General features: G+C 43.7%; 1 pseudogene across 1 annotated transcript; it reads left to right on the top strand.

The window, feature by feature from the left end:
- The first annotated feature begins 391 nt into the window (after positions 1-391).
- Positions 392-4,564, top strand: LOC306661338 (tubulin alpha-8 chain-like; annotated as a pseudogene). The gene is made up of 2 exons (XR_013766650.1): positions 392-842; positions 3,340-4,564. The product of XR_013766650.1 is annotated as a tubulin alpha-8 chain-like (transcript).
- Positions 4,565-6,149: the final 1,585 nt, after the last annotated feature.

Genomic DNA, 6,149 nt, shown 5'->3' with positions numbered 1-6,149 from the left:
CAGTATAGAATAAAAAATAAGGAAACAGGTTCCTTAACTCCTTTTCTTAAGTTGGTACTCTAGCTCCCTTCCAAGGTTGGATTGAGAAATATTGGTTAAGTATTGGTTCCAAAAAGTCATAGGACAGAGACAGGGGTAGTGGGCAATGTTGGGATTCTGAAAGGGCAAAGTCACTGTTCATTGTGGTTCTGAAATTTTCATTCAGTTTTGCTGAATGCACTGGCTCTGGCTTCACTTCTCTAAAGATAGAATACCTGTCCCTTGATTATGGCAAGAAGTCCAAGCTAGAGTTTGCTATCTACCCAATACCCCAGGTCTCACTGCAGTAGTGGAGCCTTACAACTCCATCCTGACAACCCATACCACACTGGAACACTCAGATTATGCTTTCATGGTAGATAATGAAGTCATCTATGACATCTGCTGCAGGAACCTAGACATCAAGCATCCCACCTGTACCAACCTCAGCTGCCTCATCAGCCAGACTGTGTCCTCAATCACAGTTTCTCTCTGCTTTGACAGGACCCTCACTGTAGACCTCACTAAGTTCCAGACTAATCTGGTGCCCTGTCACCACATTTACCTCCCCACCCGTCACCTGAGTACCCATGATGTCTTCTGAGAAAGCCTACCGTGAATAGCTGTGTGTGGCTGAGATAACCAGCTCCTGCTTTGAGCCCAGCAGCCAGATGGTAAAATGTGACTCAAGGCGTGGCAAGTATATGGCCTGCTGCATGCTGTACCGGGGAGATGTGGTGCCCAAGGATGTGAATGTTGCTATTGCCACCATCGAGACCAGCAAGACTATCCAGTTTGTCGGCTGGTGCCCAACAGGTTTTGAGGTGAGAGCTGATAAATTAGAGAGGGGATAAATAACTGGAGAAGCAGAGACAGATGACAAAAGATGGTAGAGTGAAATCTTGGGAGCTTCAGGTTGTATGTGTTGATGTGGGGAGAGGAAGTTACACCAAATGCAACATTAATTTCATTCAACTTTGTTTGAGACAAAGACTGTTGAAATTTTGTCTGCTGAAGCCATTTTAGAGTCAGGCATGGTGGTCCATGCCTGTAATCCCAATGACTTGAGTGGCTGAAGATGGAAGATCATATATGTGAGGCAAACATGGGCAATTGAACAAGAGCCCTCAAAATAAAATTTTTAAAAAGGCTGGGAATGTAACTCAGTGGTAGTGTCCCTGGGTTAAATCCCTTATCAGAAACAAACAAACAAACAAAATGCAGAAAGAAATTTTTAGAAAACATTGAGAATATTTTAAGTAAAAAAAAAAAAAAAAAATCCCCCCCCTCCTTTTTTTTGGCGAGCTGAGGAACAAGTAATGATTTTGGAATGGACCTAAATCATGATGCTTTTGGAGTTCATGATTCAGTTCAATTTACATGAAATTAATTTTAATGGACATGTACACTTCTAGGTATATTTTAATTTTAAAATAAATTATTCATGTTGCTAGAGGGGTAGAGTTTAATTTTCTAACAAAAAATGTGTTCCTGCAATTTATTTTGAAAAATTAAATACCTTCCCTGTAAGGCTTAATCAACTTGGAGAAACAGTGGGACCATTTTTTTATTACATGAATCATTTGTGTCATAAAGCCCTGACATTTCCCTTTCCTGTCAACCATGTAAGCATCCTCTGGCAGAGCAAGGGAGTGTAATATTCCTTCTCACTACTCTTCTCCTGGCTACATTTCTCATCTTCCTCCCCCAAGATTATGCCTATTTTTATTGGCACTTCTGGTCATTGTTGCAAAAATAGCCAAGGTCTTTCAAAAACAGTGTTCTTTTTCCTTTTTTTAAATGGAAATAAACAGAAGGTAGTAGGAGAATAAAGGGGGAAATAGAGAAAATACAGAGATGTGGGGATGGTGGGGGAAATGAACAATAAAGGAGATGCCCTCTCATTCTCTCTCATTTATTTTAAACAGATGTTCTGAGCTCATATCCACAAAGATCAATAAGGTATGTTAACAACTCTAATAAGGGGTTTACAGGAAAGCACATGCCAGGAGAGTGAATGTTGCTGAAACTTCATCCTCTGACATTGTTCACAAGGGTATTTGTCCCCACCTGACTCAGGTCAAGGGGTGGTACTGTTCAGAAAAGGGGAGAGTTGGCTCCAGGCACAAGTCTTATGCTGGTCAGGAGCAGATGTGGCAAAATATTTGATACGGCAAGGTTTATATTCATCATCTTTCTCCTACTCACTTTTTGGTCCCTTACCTCATTTTAGTTTGCCCTCCACCACCAAGACGGCACTTGAGTTTAAGAAGAATGATAAAACATTGTGCATTCATTTGGTTGGCTACCTATCTTTACTATTTCCTGTTGCCACTTCCACCCCCTACAATCAAGAAGATATATCTTTAAAAGCAATGAATTTAATTGTCAATTTAGGCATGGTAGCCTGGGCAGTAGTAAGAGTTTGGACAGTTCTGGTTTTCAGTGTCCCCCAAATTTCACAATTTGTCACCTTAGACTTTTTCCAGTTTCTTACCAATTCTTGATATTGGTGTTGGTTTGGAATGTATGTGTGGGGAGGAGAGAGATTTCTAGGATGGCTGCTGCACCATAAGATCGGACTGGGTTAGCTTGGAGGACCCTGACTCGCCACCAGAACTTGGGAAGTTGTCTTATTCAGGCAAGAACGTTAACTGTCTTTGGAGCTCTTGCTTTTCTTCCAAGAATTCCTGTCTTCCAGAAATACAAGCCCTGGTTTGTATTAACGTTTATCCCCAAGGACCTTTTTGGTCCTTTTAAAATTTATTGTTTTGGAAATATCCCTATGTCTTCTTACAATCTATTCACCCTTGGCAGAGAAACTTTCACAAACATATTTGCAACCTTACTTAAGAGGAATTTCAGAGATCATTAGGGAAGAATAACCATCACAAAAATTTCATTTCAGTAACGATTTGCCTCTAAAAGGGAAAAGTATTTCCCTTTTAGACATAAACATATACTGGGTACCTCCCATGTAATAATAATTTTATTCATTGTTTTCCTTTGTCTCTGCTATTTTCAACTAACATTTCTTCCTAGTACCAGCCCTGTCTTCTTTTCCAGACTTTAAATCCTCTAGCCCTTGCTTTTGAAATTTTTTGGACCAATCCCATGTGCTTTTCTCTCCAGTGCTCACTTCTTTCTACCTGCCCACTCTCCCAACCTCCTGATTCCTCCCTCTTGCACACCACCTTGCAGTCCCATCCCCACACACATGACCGTGACTTGCTAGCGCACCTTGTTACGAGACATGCCCTCTTGAGTTATCTTTTCACTGACTTGCATATTCTGCTGTTGTCTTCCTCCTTTGTTTCCCAGGTAGGCATCGATTACCAGCCACCCACTGTGGTACCAGGAGGGGATCTGGCCAAAGTCCAGCGGGCTGTCTGCATGCTGAGCAACACCACAGCAATTGCGGAGGCCTGGGCCCCACTTGACCATAAGTTTGACCTAATGTATGCCAAGCAGGCCTTTGTGCATTGGTATGTTGGAGAAGGAATGGAAGAAGGAGAATTCTCTGAGGCCAGGGAGATTCTGGCTGCCCTGGAGAAGGATTATGAAGAAGTGGGGACCGATTCATTTGAAGAAGAAAATGAAGGGGAGGAATTTCAAAATATACATCTTCCCCGTGGTTGCGTCTCTTTATTTATGCTGCTCCACTTGAAGCACATTTAACTAGTTCAGAATAATAGACCATTCTCCCAACCCCAGAGTGATTCATGTCTTACATAGGAGGAGGGCACCAGATTCCAGTATTCATGGGCGATGTGACTGACCAAAAGTAGATGCTGAATTCTATTGGACATTCGTTTGAGCCAAGAGTAACTTTGTCACTAAAGAAAATGAAAATCTCTGGGTGAAGGTGAAGCTAAGTTACACATGTGAGGAGGCCTAATCAGGTTTTTAAATTCTAGATTAGGCTGGGTCCACCCTACTTGACACCATCTGACCTGATCTCGTTTATTTATAGGTACTTATGAAGGCAGGAAATGGGTGTCTTGTTTGTCACTAACTCTAGCTCTTAGGACAAGTAAGACAAAGTACACAATTGGGCTCCTTGGAATTTCCTGCTGATAGAGGAAGGAAAGATCTGGGCACCGGGAAAATTCCAGGGAGAGAGGGAACAGGAATTTACTAGAGATCTGCAGCATGGCCCAGGCATCATCTGAACTCCCCACAAGTTAACTTGTTCATTCATCAAATATTTGAGTACAGTCATCTCCCTTATCCACAGGGTCCACAATCCACGACACCCCACTGGATACCTGACACTATTGAGAGTACCAAACTGTATAGTTAATATGATTATTCCTATGCATACATACCTATGATAGAGTTTAATTTATAAATTAGGCACAGTAAAAGAATAGTACTACTAGTTAAACAACAATTGCAACAAAATACTGTAATCAAAGTTACATGAGGGACTGGTGATAGAAATCAGTGGTACAATGTGTACTTAGCATGTGTGGAGCTCTGGGTTCATTCTGCAGCAACACACACACACCCAAACAGTCATGTGAATTGATCTCTCAAAATATCATAGCGTGGGAGATCCAAGATGCCGGACCAGAGGGTGACTGCATCTCCGGACGCTCCAGAACTCAGGATTCAAGAAGGGGAGGTATTGAGAGACTGGGACCAACATAGAGCTGTGTGGTGAGTCTCTCCCACAGGGTGAAACTCGGCTGGGTGGCAGGCCCTGACAGGGGCAGCTTCTCGGAGCAGGGCAGGGCAGCTAGACTCTTCCCCTAGAGGCCCTGTTCTCTCCATCAGTAGGCTCGATCCACAGCCAGCTTCTAGGAGCAGGCCCACCCAGTGAGAGCTTTTTGCAGAGAGCTGGCCCCGAGCCCTGGGCCCAGTAGTGGGCCCTGGCTCCCAGGCAGCTTCTAGGACCAGGGAAGGGCAGCGAAAGACTTCCCCAAGGAGCCCTGTGCCCTCCGGCGGCAAGCGTGATCTATGGCCAGCTCCTCAGAGCAGGCCCGCCCAGTGAGAGCTTCTGCGCACAGCACCGACTCCAAGCCCTGGACCCAAGGGTGAGTCCCGGCCCGCATGCAGCTTCTGGGACCAGTGCAGGGCAGCAAGACACTTCCCCAACCACCCCTGCTCCCTCTGGTGGCAGGCAGGGCCCACAGCCAGCTTCTTGGAACAGGCCTGCCCAGTGAGAGCTTTTCTGCACAGAGCCAACCCCAAGCCCTGAACCCAGTCGTGGGCCCCAGCCTGCAGGTGGCTTCTGACACCAAGGCAAGCCAGGGAGAGGCTTTCCCCAAGCAGCCTGGCTCCCTCAGGTGGGGGCAGGCCCTGTCTATAGCAAGCTTCTAGGAGCAGGATCGCCCAGTGAGAGGATTTCCACGCAGAGCCACCCCAAACCCTGGACCCAGTAGCGGGCTAGGGGCAGCTTTCTTTGGAAGCACTGCATTATCAAGTTCCTCCAAGACTTCAGGCTACTGAAGGCTGGGAGGTGATATGCTGGAAATCTACAAGGACACTATAAGCCAATAGAGGAAATCTGCAATATCTCAGAGTCCCACTGATATCTGACCAATATGAGAAAACAAGGGAAGAAAATATCTCAAACAAACCTAGATACTATATCAATAAAACCCAATGAGAGCACAGCAGAAGAAGTGTCAGAAAGGGAGTTCAGAATGTACATAATTAAAACAATCAGGAAAGCAAACGAGGAGATGAAAGAGCAAATGCAGGCATTAAATGATTGCACCAATCAACAGTTAAAAGGGCAAATACATGAAGCAAGAGAACATTTCAATAGAGTTAGAGATTGAAAAACAAACAAACAAACAGAAATCCTTGAAATGAAGGAAAAAATAAACCAAGTTAAAAACTCCATAGAAAGCATAACCAATAGGATAGAACACCTGGAAGACAGAACCTCAGACACTGAAGACAAAATATTTAATCTTGAAAACAAAATTGATGAAACAGAGAAGATGGTAAGAAATCATGAACAGAATCTACAAGAATTACAGGATATGATGAAAAGGCCAAATTTAAGAATTATTGGGATTGAGGAAGGCTTAGAGAAACAAACCAAAGAAATGAACAATCTATTCAATAAAATAATATCAGAAAATTTCCCAGATATGAAGAATGAAATGGAAAACCAG

Source organism: Sciurus vulgaris (genome assembly GCF_902686455.1).
Source record: "Sciurus vulgaris genome assembly, chromosome: 5".
In the NCBI taxonomy this organism is placed as follows: Eukaryota; Metazoa; Chordata; class Mammalia; order Rodentia; family Sciuridae; genus Sciurus; species Sciurus vulgaris.
Note: the sequence above shows the minus strand (reverse complement) of the source record. Positions and strands in the feature narration are given on the sequence as shown.